We start from the raw sequence: 16542 nt of genomic DNA, 5'->3' as shown, positions 1-16542 counted from the left end.
CCCAGAACATGGATACTATAGATGGAGCAATTTGTCTATCTCCATAATGTGTAAAACACACAAAAGGTATGCATTGCAACTTTATATTTGGAACCAAATTACTTTTTATGGTATCAGTAGCTTTGCTCTCACAAACAAATTCTCACTTGGGCTATTTTTACGGATGAAATGATAGCACATAATGAGGATACAAAAAACAACACATTTTTTTAGCCAATTGATAAATCTCAAACAAAAGGGTTCAATGATGGAGCACATTGAGGACATACAGAAATTGAATATAAGGGTAAAAGATATTCTAGAGGAGCATAGGATTGATGTGTTCATAGGGACTTTAAAAGATAACATCCAACATGAGGTTCACCTTTGGGAACTAGATTCATTGGAGAAGTCATTCAGGTTGGCAAGAAAAATGGAAAGCAAAATTATGGAAACAAGGAAGCCTACCACTCACAATCATAATGATGGAAGTGTTTCTTCCACTAACCATCCACAACCTACAAGCTTGACACCATAACAATTGGAAGAAAAAGGAGCAAAAGGGCTTTGTTACAATTGTGATAGAAAATACACTAAAGGTCATAAGTGTGCCAAGAAGAAATTATCTTACATAGATTGTGAAGAGGGGGAAGAAAAGGAACAAGAAACGTTAGAAGAAGAGGATATACAAGAGGGAAAAACCCTAGAAAAATAACAAGTGAATTTGACCATATCTTTTAATGCATTGGCTAGAATTACCATTTCTCAAACTATCAAGATAGAAGTGCATATCAAGAAGAAAAAGGTAATAGTGTTGATTGATTCAGGAAGTACCCATAATTTTATTCATTGTAAGATATCCAAGGAATTGAATTGCTTCCTATATCCAGCACCAGAGGGTCAAGTGATGGTTATAAGTGGAGGAACCATAAATTGCTCAAGAAAGTGCCATAATATCAAACTATCCATGGGAAAATATGTATTGAGTAGCCCAATGCTTTCCATTCCAATGGGTGGTGTTGATGTTGTACTAGGAGTCCAATGGCTAAAATCCTTGGTTACAATAGCTTTTAACTTTCAAGGGCTTTTCATGAAATTCTCTTCAGAAAGAAAGGTAGTTCAATTAAGGGGTATCACAGGGAAACTAGGAAAGATAATCGACTCTAATGGAATGGAAAAGCTTCTAAATAAAGAACAACGAGGCATAATTTCACAATTATGTTCACTAGAGGTTCGCACATCGAAATCATCCATTTCTCCAAATCTCCAAAAAGTATTGGACAATCATTCCAAGGTATTTGAGACTCCCAAAGGCCTCCCACCTATTCGTGATCATGATCATGATCATGCTATTAATTTGATTACTGGAAGTGTTTCTCAAAAAATAAGGCCTTATAGATATCCCTATGTCCAAAAGAGTGAAATTGAACGTATGGTTGCAGAAATGCTAGAGGCTGGTATAATTCAACCTAGTCAAAGTTCTTTCTCTGCTTCAGTAGTATTGGTTCACAAGAAGGATGGATCATGGCGCATGTGTCTAGATTATAGGGAGCTCAACAAACTCACTAGTAAAGATAAAGTTCCCATTCCCGTCATTGATGAATTGCATGGATCAATTTACTTCATCAAGTTATATCTTCGTTCAAGATATCATCAAATCATAATGATGAGTAAAGATATTCCAAAAACAACATTTAGAACTCATGAGGGTCATTATGAGTTTTTTGTCATGCCATTTTGCCCTACTAATGCACCTTCTACATTTCAAGGTTTGATGAATTCCATTTTCAAACCCACCCTTAGAAAATTTGTGTTAGTATTTTTTGATGATATACTAATCTACAACAAGTCTTGGAAGGATCATGTCCAACATGTTTAAATGGTTCTCAAACTATTGGAGGAGAAATAATTATATGCAAAAATTTCCAAATGTTTCTTTGGAGTACAAGAGGTGGAATATCTGGGCCATATTGTATCTCATGAAGGTGTTGAGGTAGACCCTAGCAGAATTAAAACCATTAAGGAATGGAAAATCCCCACATCCATAAAGCATCTACGAGGATTTCTCAGGTTGACAAGGTATTATCTCAAATCTGTTAAGAATTATGGGAGAATAACAACACCTCTAACAACATTATTGAAGAAAGATGCATTTCATGGACTCCAAAAGAGACGAAGGCCTTTAAATATCTTAAAGAGGCAATGTGCACAACACCAGCCTTATCTATACTAGCCTTCACAAAATCCTTTATTGTGGAATGTGATGCCTCAGGAAATGGAATTGGTGTTGTTTTAGTGCGAGAAGAGATACCCATTTCTTTCGAAAGTCATCCAATCAAAGGAAAGTATTTACATAAAGATATTTATGAGAAGGAAATGTTGGAAATACTACATGCACTTAAGAAATGGTGACCCTACCTAATGGGAAGATACTTCAAGTTAAAAACAGATCATTATAGTGTTAAATACTTTTTAGAACAAATATTATCCTTAGAAGAGTAGAAACAATGGGTCACAAAGATGTTGGGTTACGACTCTGAAATCATCTACAAAAAAGGGAAGAAAAATGTTATGGTAGATGCACTCTCAAGAAAGGATGAGTATGTGGAAGCATTTCTTTGCGCCATTTATATTATCCAACCAGATTGGAAAAACGAAGCAACGGATGAATGGAAGAGTGATGAGGAAGTGTTGGAACTCATTCAAAAGATACAACAAGATCCCAGTACATTTGATACATTTAGCTGGAAAAATGATTCATTATGGTATAAGGATCAGTTATACCTATGTAAGAATTCACAACTCAAGCAAAATATTCTTAGGGAATTACACACCTCTCCCTTAGGAGGGAACTTAGGATTTCTAAAAACCTACCATAGGGATGCCCTTAAATGAGATATTCAAAAGTTTGTGGTGGAATGTTTGGTTTGCCAACAAAATGAACTTGAAAAAATTAAGACCCCAGGACTATTACAACCTTTATGCATTCCAATCCAATGTTGGGAGGAGGTTTCAGTGGATTTTATCGTAGGTTTACCCAAGTCCGAAGGAAAGAGTGGTATCATGGTGGTAGTTGATAGAATTACCGAGTATGCACACTTTTGTGCATTATCTCATCCATTTAAAGCACAGTTTCTACTGCATTTATGGAAACAATTCAAAAGCTACATGGAAACCCAAAGGTTATTGTAAGTGACAAAGATCCCATTTTCATTGGAAATTTTTGGACATAGTTATTTTCTTGTCTTGGTACTTAGTTAGCTCATATCTCACCTTATCATCCTCAATTTGATGGGCAAATTGAGATAGTAAACACATGTTTGGAAGGATATCTTCGTTGCTTTGTATCTAATAAACAAACACAATGGGTCAAATGGCTGCCTCTGGCTAAATGGTGGTATAACACTTCCTTCCATACTGCAACAAAAATGACCCCATTTATGGCACTTTATGGATATCATCCACCATCCATCACATCATATTTAAGAGAAAATTCTAAGGTTCAAGTAGTGGAATATCACATCGAGCATCAACAAGTTCTCCAACTGTTAAAGGATAACCTCACCTTGGCGCAAAATAGAATGAAACATCAAGCATATCAACATCGCAATGAAAGAAGTTTTGATGTAGGTGATTGGGTATTCTTATGGTTAGAACCATATAAACAAATGTCGCTCAAGCAAGCTAAGAAGGGTAATAAATTATCACCAAAGCATTATGGTCCATACAAGGTGTTACAAAAGATAGGTACTATGCCATACAAATGTGAGCTTCCTACAACTTCCCGAGTGCACCCAATTTTCCATGTTTCATGCTTAAAGAAGGTTATAGGTGACAAGCATTCAGTTAAAAAATATTTCCAGAAGTTGATGAGGAAGGAAAATCATATTGGAACCGGAAGGAGTCAAAGAAACAAGAACTCGACAACTACGAAATCGATCAATTTCATAGTATCTCATCAAGTGGAAGAACTTACCTATTGAAGATTCCACATGGTAGGATGAGAATTTTATACAGAAGCATTTATAACTACTCAAGCATTGAGGACAACACTTTTTTGAAGGAGAGGGGCATGTTAGGTCCCTATAATACTATTGATTCCCCCATTACTATTGTCGGTGTACCCCTTATTGTTATGTTTGTGCACCTATTGTCCCCATATTGTTATTATTGTGCCCCATAGAATCCCACTATTATTATTTTTGTGCCTTTATATTATTATTGTTAGGTCGGCTTTGGTTATATTGTGACCCCTTAAAATCCTATATATAGAAAGGAGGTTTTGTCATTTGAATCATCTAGGAATTGTTCATTTGTGTAATGTACAGGAGTTTTCCTCCTCGAAGAGGCTTATTTATAAGGCGTTGATCTATCTTTTCTAACTTTTTATGAGTTGGTTTCATATAGAAACTTGTAGAAATAAGACACAAAGATGCTCTCATGCAGGAGTAAAGGAACCTTGGACCATGACAAAGAGTGAAAATCTTTTTGACTTAAAAAGTCCCAATACTTATCCAAACCCTTTGGAGGGTGAATATGAAGTACAATCAAGATATATCATGAATAATTGAAGACATATTAGAAAAGATAAGAACTTGGCATTAATAAATTACAATAAATTCTCATGTCATAGTCACCAAATTGTAGCTTTGCACAAGAATGTTATTTTGTCCCATGTATTTTTTGCCACATTATTTGTGAAATGTAATTATGTAGTTTCGAAAATTATAAAATGTAAAATGTGTAGAAGCCGAAGGGTTACACATGGAATATCAAGAGTCAATAGGAAATCCAAAGGTCATGTAGAAGCTCAAAAGTGATATGGGAGCTCAAGAGTCATGAGGGAGGTCAAAAGTCACATGGGAGGTGAAGGATCACCTCATTTGTTACAGATAAGTCATCATAACATAAACAAGAGGTCTTTTGGGACTTTAGCCTTGGCTTCTCAATCATAGCATAGGAGAGAAAATCATTCTTTGGAGGAGAAAGTGGTGGCTTAATCTTCCAATATTTAGGCTAATGTTGCATCATTTTAATTGCGTGCTTTGAACTTTTACTTAATATTTCAAGCTTTCAAAGTTGGCGCCCTTTCTTGCATGTATTATGGATGTTGTAAGACTATTCTTTTAATGTTTTTGATATATGTTGGTGTTCATAGATACTAATGAAAATAAAATATTTTTTGGATTTGGAACATCTTGTTGAATGTGCATTGCTACTTACTTTTATGATTGTTGTTACCTTATGAACTATTTTGAAATTTAATTAACAATTCTCTCTACTCTCCCTTGTGTATTTATTGGGATAGTACTATTACTTTACTTCTAAAGGCTCACTCTCTTTTTTCATGTTCGTGAAAGTGATTTGTATGCATTTCAATTGGTGTTTCACAAAATCACAAAGTTTATATACTCTCTTGTGTTGATAATTGTAGCCAAGGAAAATATATAATATAAATATAATGGTGGCCATGCCAAATTCTCGGACGAGTCTCCTATCCAAAACAGTGTGAGGTCTAGTTGGGAATTCACACCAAGGACACCCCTTGCATTTGTGGACTTCTAAAACCTTCAACAGAAGGATATATAACGCATGTATAAAAGGGAATGTGAAGCTTGCAATGCCAGCATGAAGTCTCCTATATGATGAACCAAGTTGTAGGTCAGGATTGATTCGAAAGGTTGGACCTTCAGTGGAATAGTGTTTGAACCAATGTGTGTATGGGGAGTGGTCAATGGGACTCGCCAGTTGGGAGTCATATTGAATGGTCAGGTAAGGGTCGCGCTAGTCAAGGCCCAAAGTGTAGACATCCTAGAGGGAGGTCAGGGGTCAGGGATTTCTCCCTTTGTTGAGTTTTATTATGTTGCAGATTTGTCGATTAGTTCAACCTCCAATTTTTCAGAGGAGTGTGCCTATCCACGTGGACTGGAAGAAAAGTTTGTTAAACAATGAAGAGGGGAAGATTCTCCTGATTTAATGTATACCTTGAGTGTCTGAAGGGTAGAAATCAGAAGTTAAAAGGATGAGAATTAAATGCTTGTCAAGGAACAAGAGAGATAAGTAGAAGTTGATGCGGTCATATAATAGAGCCTCTTAGACTTACAGAGGTGAAAGAAACATGAATTTAGAGTTATCCATAGAGGAAGGCATAGTTCCACAAAATGAGAAGAAAAGAATAATGGATCAAATGGAAGAAAATTCAAGAAAATGTATAGGTTGTGAAATGAGGACACCATAAGAGGGGTATTCATTTAGATACCCCATAACAAAGGACAAACCACTGGAGACAACAACTTAGTGAAAATCATAGACACCGTCCATAATCATCATTATGAAAAGGGAAAAGGAAAAGAGTGTGTAGTAGAAGAATTTAAGAAATATAAACCTCCTATATTTGGAAGTGAAGCAAAGAAAGTAGAAGATGTGGAAGCATCACTGCTATGGATGAAAATGTTCTTCAGGGTTCATGACTACTCTGAGAATACAAAGGAAAAGGTTTAGAGATTCATTAGTGGATTGCCCCAGTCCTTCAAAGACATAATTGAATTCAATGAACCACAAACATTTAAAGGTAAAATTTGAAAATTCAAGCATTGTTACTAGTCAAAACATAGACGAGAATCCAAGAGTGAATGAAAGGAAAGAAATGGTCTAAGATACAAAGAAAAAGGAAATAAGAAGGAGTGGAGGCTGCAATATATGAACAAAAGGGAAGGCCCGACTCTGGAAAAATAGAATTGACCCCAAAATAAATTTAGTTATGAGAATAGAGGAAGAATTAACCAACCCACAAGAGAAGAGATCAACAATTTTGGTAGAGGACCACATACATGTTGGTCTTGAGAGTGAAATCACTTGAGGAAGGATTTCCTATAGCACAAAAATGATCAATCCAATATTTACAACATATGGGAGGCTAAGATAGTCTAGTAAGTAGCCCAAAGCATACCCAAGATCTATGTAGTATTGGATAGTAGATAGACCGACTATCAAGCATCCATAATTGAGACAGAAGGTAAGATTTGTGACTGAAATATCTCTATTTTAATTGATCCACGATCTAACTATAGCTATGTTAGCCCAGAAATTTTGGATCAATGTTAAATGGCCAAGAAATCGCAAGACGAATCATGTCAGGTCCAATTTGACACAAGAGAAAAGAAAAGAGTAGAGCATTGGGTGAGAGTGTGCCCATTCCAACTAAATAGCATGAAAACCATTACCAATTGGAATGTATTACCAATGAGAGTGTACAATGCATTTCTAGGAAGGGACTAGACAAATTTTTTTGCGGTTTGCACACATGCCTACAAACAGGGACGTGGTGGAGTCTTAGTGCAGGAAGGCCAAGTAGTTTGTTATGAATCTTGAAATTTAAATGAGCATGAGCAAAACTATGTACCCCATGACTTAGAGTTGGTTTCTATCATCCATGCGTTGAAGATGTGGAGGTACTACCTCATTGGCAGAAGATTTACTCTAATGACTCATCATGGAGGGCTGGATTATTTATTTGATCATCCAAAACTAAATGCCAAGAAACCTATATGGTTGACCATGATTAGCGATTTTTGTTTCGATATTAAGTATATTAAGGGAAAGGAGAATCAAGTGGTTGATACACTCAGTAGAAGGGTGCAATTGTGCCATATATTATCCATTATTTCTTAGGGACCGATCTGAAGGAAAGGACTGAAGTGGATAGGAAACAATATGAAAAATTATTGTTTTGAGGCTTCTGCGATTCGTATTTTGTGCAGAGTTTTCTTCAAGGGTTATCGCATCCATAATTATTTGTATCAACATTTCGAGCCATCCACTGTGGCTCATCATCAGCATAGATCAAAAAATATATAAGATAGATCTCAACGAAATGAATAAATAGAGGTGTGAGAAGGTGATGGAATGGGAAAGATGGTAGCCGACATGCCTTAGGTTAGGTTAATTGATAATTAATAAAACTTTATAATTAATAAAAAATTATAAGTACTACAGTTAGTACTTTTATAAGAATAATTGAATTTTAATTTATGATTGAAATGATTTCAATTATAATTGATATTAATTTTATTTAATTATACTATAGAATTTTATTAAGGTTTTTTATAATATTAATATTTAATCCAAAATTATTATTTGTTATTTTCAATTAATTTATTTTTAATTTCTTAGAAGTATATAGAATCTTTAGAATTTTATTTTTATTTTTAGAATATAATTTTGATAGAATTAATTGAATTAAAGATTGAAAAATAAATTAGATTAAAGTTTAATTCTAATTGGTTTTATTCCATTATAATTTTATTGGGAGTATTATTAATGATGTTGGCATTAGTTAATTAATAATTAATAATTTTATGATAATAATTGAATTTTTATTTTGGATTGATTTTAATTTAATTTTATTATTTTGTAATTTAATTAAGAATGTTATTAGGATTTCTATAATATTAGTATTTAATCTATTTTTTTTTTTTTTATGGAATTAATAGAATTTTAAGATTGAAAACAATTAGAATTTAAAATTTAAATAATTTTAATCAATTTTAATTTAAATATGATATTAAATTATACTTATATTAGGAATATTATTGATTTTTTTTATATGTAAATATTGATGTTGTTTCAAATTATTCAATATATTTTGGATTTAGGATTACAATAAATTCTAATTAATTATGATTTATTTTTAATATAGAATTTTTGTTAATAATATTGTTAAATTTTTAATTTCTTGCAAATTTTAAATTATTTTATTATTTTATTTTTCTTTTTCAAATTGTAAATTATAAATTAATTAAATTTATAGATTGAGATAATTAAAAAAATTTAAAATTAGGGTTGTGATTAATCAAGAGTGAGGTGTAGAGAGAGAAAAGTCAGGTTTAGAGATAAGGGTGAAAGGTCCACCAAAAAGAGGATATGTTAGGAGAGGGTGTGGGGGAGGATGATCTAGGAGGTTAAGGTAGGAATCCAATTGTCACTTAGTTTCCATCCTTCATCAGGATTGATTTTGTTCAGGTGTTTGCCTATTTCTATAGCTTCTCTAAATTTTCTATGATGTAAAGATTGATTTTGGTGACCACTCTAGAGTTTTCAATACATAAATGATGATTAGTTTTACTGGACTATTTAGCTAGAGTTGAAGTTTTTGAGCGGTTGTGTTTTATGTCAGCGACATGTTCTTGAATCCTAGTCAGGATAGACCAACCGGTTTCCCCTATGTATGTTTTTATGCATGAACAAGGAATTAAATATCAATTATAATTGAAATCATTCCAATCTTAAATTAAAATTTAATTATTCTTATAAAAGTACTAACTGTAATAATTATAAAGTTTTATTAATTATTAATTAACCTAACCTAAGGCATGTCGACCACCATCTTTCCCATTCCATCACCTTCTCACACATCTATTTATTCATTCCGTTGAGATCTAGCTTATATATTTTTTATCTATCCTAATGATGACCCACAGTGGATGGCTCGAAACATCGATACAAATAATTATGGATGCAACAACCCCAGAAGAAACTCTACACAAAATATGAAAAATATTAAAAACTAAAAGAAAAGCTACATGTGCAGTGAAGGGTGAAAAGGACAAGGAATATTAGCTCACAAAGGATAATCTAATTTGATTCGAATTTGGTTGGTGTCTAAAAATATTGTTGAATACATGGAGGATTAAGTGTTCAAGTGAGTGACTAGCATGGAATAAATTAAAAAAAATTAGCTTTCTTTAAGTTATCTTTTGTGATATTGTTATTATTAATATGATCAATTGTGTTACTAAATAAATAGACATTAGTGTCCTTGGTATATTATTTTTTCTTAGTTCTAATGTGAAATGTCACATTCCAATTTATTAGTATCTATATATATATATATATATATATATATATATATATATATATATAGATATATATAATATAATATAATATGGTTAAATAAACATTATCAAATATTGTAGAAAGAGAAATAGAGATGTAATACAATAAGCAATTATTGGTATCTATAAAAATTATTCAAGTTATCTTATCATGAGGTATTCTGTTGTAAAGTGTGGAAGAATTCCATTGAAAGGGGGAAATGTCACTACAATGCATGGAGATGAATTGGCGAGATTTAGATCCACCACTTTGTCATATTCTAATTTGTAAAGAGTTCAAGTTTACTTTAAAATAAAATCTGTTTATACAAGAAAGGATCCAACACTTTACAAATCAAATAGTTGACTTTTATAACTCATTATTTGATATGGTGCATTCATCATATGTTGAATGTAGATTTGCTTTTTATATGATGAAACGTAGACTCATAAGTTAGATTTCAAGTGTGGAAAGAATTAATGATGAAATGTACATGAAAATATTTTATAAATCATTATTACTCGATCAACAAAAATTTATTAATGCATGTTTTAAAATTTCCATAATAAAACATATATGCCACTTTTAAACAATAATTTCTTATTATGATTAAGTCTTTTATTTTATACACTTTATTTTTACCTCATTGTTTTTAAATCCCTATTCTTAGTTGTAGAAATAAGTCACTAATGATTGATGTAGGAGAATCTTTAACCTAAATCAATCTGCACGGAATGCTTTTAATAGAAATAGAAGATGAAATTAAAGTGTTGTTATAGTGTTACGACTCGATCACATTGTTATATTATTGCAACTTCGCCATTTATATTATAGTGCTAAAACTCCACCATTGTTGTTACAATTTTGTGAATCTGTCATTGTTGCTACCATGTTGCAACTCCACCAATGTTGTTATAGTGTTGTGTCTCTACCATTGTTTTTATAGTGTTGTGAATCCATCATTATGGTTACAATGCTATGACTCTACCTTATTGTCATAATGCTATGAGATAAAATGCATCTCATGCCCAAACATGAAAGTATGACATATGATTCCCTATAAATAAAATGACTTTCATTGGTCACTCATTAATCACTTCCACCCTCAACACCATCATTTTCATCCTGTAAGTTTATCTTTCTCCTCTTACTAGAAAAGGTAGCTCAAGTTTTTTACTTTTTCGATGAGATTCATTTCTCTATGGATTGCACAAAGAAACATCATTCTCATCATATTTTTTCCACAATGAATTATCACGTTTACAGACAAATAATTTTTAATTCAAGCCGAGAAGACTCATTATAGTTGATACAACCTAACATGGGTGTTTCCCTCCTTCGCAACCCCAACCTCTTTGTCATACCACCCTACAATAGTTACAAGAGTCAAACCATGGAATTTAAGGGAAAATTGAATAAAATTGATTCCATTCAAGATATTTAAAAATTTCATCAATGATTATTCTCATTGTGAATATCTCAAGTAATGATGCATATTGACGACTCGGTGGAGCATAACCTACTAAAAGGAAACATCTAATGTTGCATCCAATTTATGTCCATCATGACATGACGCTAGGGGGGTGCATGGGGTGGAGAAGTCGTCATAGATGAAATAATGGTAGTGGCAAGGAGGGGTACTATTGGATAGTCTATGGTTGTAACCTTGTTGGTGGATGTAATGGAGAAGGTGGTGGAGGTGGATTGTGATTAAACCCTACGGTTTGTAGCAATAATGGAAGCTCCCTAGTGGGGGTAATATGGATCCCAAAAAGTATAAATATATGGCAATATTGAGGTACAAATTATGGCAGCATATATATATATATATATATATATATATATATATAAAATCATGACATGTCGAGTCTTAATACCAAGGAACATGTGTGTGTTCTTAGGAACGCGCATATGTTCCTATGGGTGCACATTCTTGATGGCCCCATTCAAATTTTAGGGCAATCATTACAATGTGAGTGCCCTTCCTTTAACACCATAACACCATATTTTTGTCTATTGAATTTCATAGTTAATTAGTTTTACAAATGTCTAATTTTACAAGAAACATTGTACTTGTAGTAAAAAATCTACAAAAATATAACACAAACCAAACAATGTTTCAAAATAATGAAAATGGTGTAATATAAAATAAAATGAATATAAAAAGTTTAATAACTTATATAGTTCCCTTATTTAAATAACTATTATACAGATATATAATATATAATTAATATTAATTAATTAATTTAACAAAATCATGTTTACAATTTAATTTAATCATTAAACATCTAAATACCAAATAATAAGTTTAAAAGGATTAAAACAAGAAAATATGTTTTATCTTCCTTAACATCCTTTTGTTTTGTTTTTTTAATTTGTGTCATGAATAAAAATTAATCCTACTTTTTTTCAACTAATATCATAATCCTTTTATCTTATATGTTAATGAAAATGTCAACCATATCTATCTCATTTCTTCACCATATCACTATCCATCCCTATTTTTTTCAACTTATTAACATGGTTACAAATACCAACTATATCATTCTCAATGTTTATTCTTTTCAACCTGTACCATGATAAAAAAAAATGTAGATTAATCACTCTCAATTTTTTTTTAATAGTAACTTTTAATTTATATGATTTTCACATGTGAAACTATATCAAAAATCATCCTTACTTCTTTACTTTTCAACTTAGACCACTGCGAGATATTTACCAACCAATGCTAATTTCAACGTAAATCATCACAATGCTAGTAAAAACTTAAAAACCTAATAACCTCATAAATTCTTTAATAATAATAATTCATGAAAGTGAACCTTCGTAATAATATTTATTAATATATAAAAACAAAAAAATAAAGTTGCAATACGGAATTCAAACTAATAGAGTCCATCATATACATATAACAGTACTCTAAATTTATATTTTCACATCTTATGCATCCACATAATTTACTATAAATGTGCATAATCCACATACTGTAATTTATCTAATTTATCTAGATGATATGCTATATACAAACATAATCCACATATTTACTGACAAACATTTTGATTTTGCTATATAGGTACATAATCCAAATATTTAATGACAAACATTTTGATATTTCTAATAAATTTAGAAGAAAATTTTGCATATTTTTTTTCCATTAAATTTTTTCATTAAATTAAATTCTTTAAATTCTTATATCGATCACAATGATATGCCAAATATAAAGAATATTTGGAGATTACGTTTAACATAACACACTATAAAACTCAGTTTTTTCGTGTGAATTTTACTGATAATTTTCGAATTGCGTAGGGTGATGTTACCGTTAAGATGAGGAGCTTTCCCACAAGAAAATATTGGAAAATATTTCATGAACCCCACAAACCGTATCAACAATCCCTTCATACAGTAAGCTAATGGAATCCGAGTAAAGTCAGTCCATATTTTCCGAAAGTATCAAAATAAAACCAACAATGTCAAGAAATTCCACAAACAGTAATGTAAAAACACAGTGACGGTAGTCCCCGCGCAAGCAGAGAAACTGTTGAGCAGCTATGAGAAGAATAGCCTATAGACAAAGTTGAGTGGGCAAACCTAACTCATAAACCCTGGTCTGCTTGTTTACTGGTCTGGTCTGAATCACTTACTTTATGAATGTTTGGGCCAATCAATCAATTTCAAACATTACTCATATTGAATTATAAAGGGCAACATTTCAGATAATTTAAGTTGGTTATAGAGGTTTCAGATTTCTTATATATTGTAAATTTTTTTAATTTATTATAATGGTATTATAATTTATCATAATTTAATATTTCAATAATAATGAAGAAAGAATGAATTTGTTATATATTTTTCAATTCAAAATAAATTTATGCTAATTTAATTTTTTTTTTAATTTTGTTAATATTTTATAATTTTTGGGTATTTTTTTTAATTTATTAATATAATTATATAAAATATATATATATATATATATATAAATATATTTTTATATATAATTTTTCATCCCAGCCCGGGGTGATTCTTCTAGCCCTCGGGTTCTAGATTACGATTTTTCTTGTCTCGCCTAAAAGCAAGCCAATGAGAAGGATGGATTGAACCGGCCCTCCCAGCTGCACAATCTAGCCAGGTCTGACTTGACTTAATCAGAAGGGACACAAAATCTTATTGTGCCTATCTTTAATAGTAGGGATAACAACATTCCCCCTAACTAAAGGACCATTATGTTTAGTCATATTTTAGCCAAATTGTATGGAGTCATTTTGGAAAAGAAGATTAGCCTTTGGCTTGAAAGCCATGATAAAAGAGCTAAGGCGTACGTTGGATTTATAAGACAATGCTCAACTATAGAACATCTTGTTACTTTTAGAATCATTACAAAGCAACGTTACAATAATAAAATTGATCTCTTTGGTTATTTTGTCGACTTTAGAAAAGCTTTCAACACAATTCCTTGATATAATTTATGGAATATGATAGAAGAGATAATGGTTCCTCTCGAGTTTAGGGTTGTAGTGACTAGGCTATATGAGAATGTTATTTCCGAGCTTAGGACCACTGAACGTTGGTCAAAAGAAATTAAATGCAATATTGGAGTTGAGCAATGGTGTCTCCTATCACCTACCTCTTTTGGCATTTACATTGATAAGCCAGAAGACTGTTTGGAAGTTGCAGGATGTGATGGTCCTAGGATCACTAGTATAGTCATTACTCTTCTCCTTTATGTTGATGATAACATTCTTCTAGCTAGAATCTAGGACGATCTCGGAAAGTGGTTTAGAATACTCCAAGATTATTGCTCCAAGATGGATATGATTGTTACAACTGATGAGACTATGGTCATGATAATTAAAGCCAAAAGGATTACCTATGATAATTCCATTTATGATAATAACTATTTGGAGAAAGTTTATTGATACAAGTATCCAGGAACCGACATTCATAATCAGCTCAACTAGAATTATAACATTGAAAAAAGAATTATTGGTGGTTGGAAAGTTTATTATGGGCTTGAAAACAATTCTAAGTCAATGGATATTTAGCTATGGAGTAGAAAATAAAAATACTCTTTGAGACTCTTTTCACCCTTGCTCTTGTTAGAGAATTATATATTACAGAGCAATGGAACACATAAAATATTGCAGAAATATAAACACAAAAAGCACATAAAACAAGAGAGACACAGATATACGTGACTCACCCACTTTGGGCTACATCCACTGAGAAACAGTCAGTCCTTATTTTTATATGATCTAGCAAACTGAAGAGATACAACCTACAACAAATCCACTATAATTCCCTCTTTGCTCTCAATCTTCTCTCTATTCCTCACTTAAAATACAGACATGCGTAGATGCAATACAATTCCCTCATTTATAGCGAGGGGTTTCCTTCTAGGGAAAAAAAACCAAAATTAAACATAACTTCTATCGTCAGATCTCCGCCTAATGAAAAACCCGGATTAACTACGGAATTACAACATTTTACAAGGCAATTTTACATCTATTCTTAGCTTTGGGGGCACTGCCCCCGATCCCCCTGCCAGGGGGGGCTCCCGAAGGTCACTGTCGGCCCCCCTAGACCCCCCCTGCAACAAATATTTTACAAATGGCATTGCAGCCCCATTATCAACTGGGGTCCAATGCGGTGATACCTTTGAATACAGAAGATAAGGATCCACACCCAACAATCTCCCACTTGGAGACTGATTATAGAAACTCCATTGTTGCTTCATTTGTTGGATAATGACTACACTTTGGACCTAGTTGTTTCTCATCTTCTTCATTATACTTGAAGACCAATTGAAACTGAGCAAATTCTCAGTTTCTCCTTGGTTACAACTTTTGTTAACGTATCTGTAGGATTCTGACTAGTGTATATCTTTTACAGCTTCAACTATCCATCCTCCAATCCTTACCATTTGAAGCGGTACTTGAGCTGTATATGTTTAGTCTTGGAATGAAATGAACAGTTCTTTGCAAAATGTATGGAACTCTGGCTATCACTGTATAACTTGCCCAACTCTTGCTTCTTACCCAATTCATCTAGAAACCTTTGTAACCAAGTAATTTCTTTACTAGCCTTTGTAGAAGCAACATACTCTGCTTCTTTTGTTAAAACTGCAACAACACTTTGTAGTTTTGAGACCCAACTGATAGTTATTCCACCTACAGTAAACACATACCATGTTGTGCTTCTCCTGTTATCTCTATCACCTACCATATCTGCATCAACATACCCCTGTAGAGCAATGTTTGAACCACCAAAGCATAATGCTTGATTTGTGCTACCTCTCAAATACCCGACAATCCACTTCACAACCATCCAATGTTCTTTTCCTAGATTGTTCATGTACCTGCTTACAACTCCCGCCGCATGTGCAATATCAGGCCTTATGTATACCATTGCATACATTAACCTTCCAACTGCTGATGCATATGGAACTTTAGACATATGAGTCATTTCTTCTTGAGTCTTGGGACACTTCTCCTTACCTAATTTGAAATGGCTAGCTAAATGTATACTAACTAGTTTTGCATTCTGCATATTAAACATTTTCAACACCTTTTCTATGTACTCACTTTGAGACAATGTTAATTTGAAATTCTTCCTGTCTCTAGTTATTCTCATACCAAGGATTTATTTTTCAACACACAAATCCTTCATTGCAAATGAGTTTTCCAGTTTTAT

This window comes from Pinus tabuliformis, chromosome 5_2 (assembly GCF_031772625.1).
Source record: "Pinus tabuliformis cultivar Carrire ecotype Pingquan chromosome 5_2, CPIR1, whole genome shotgun sequence".
Classification (NCBI taxonomy): domain Eukaryota; kingdom Viridiplantae; phylum Streptophyta; class Pinopsida; order Pinales; family Pinaceae; genus Pinus; species Pinus tabuliformis.
This window is presented reverse-complemented; position numbering follows the sequence as displayed.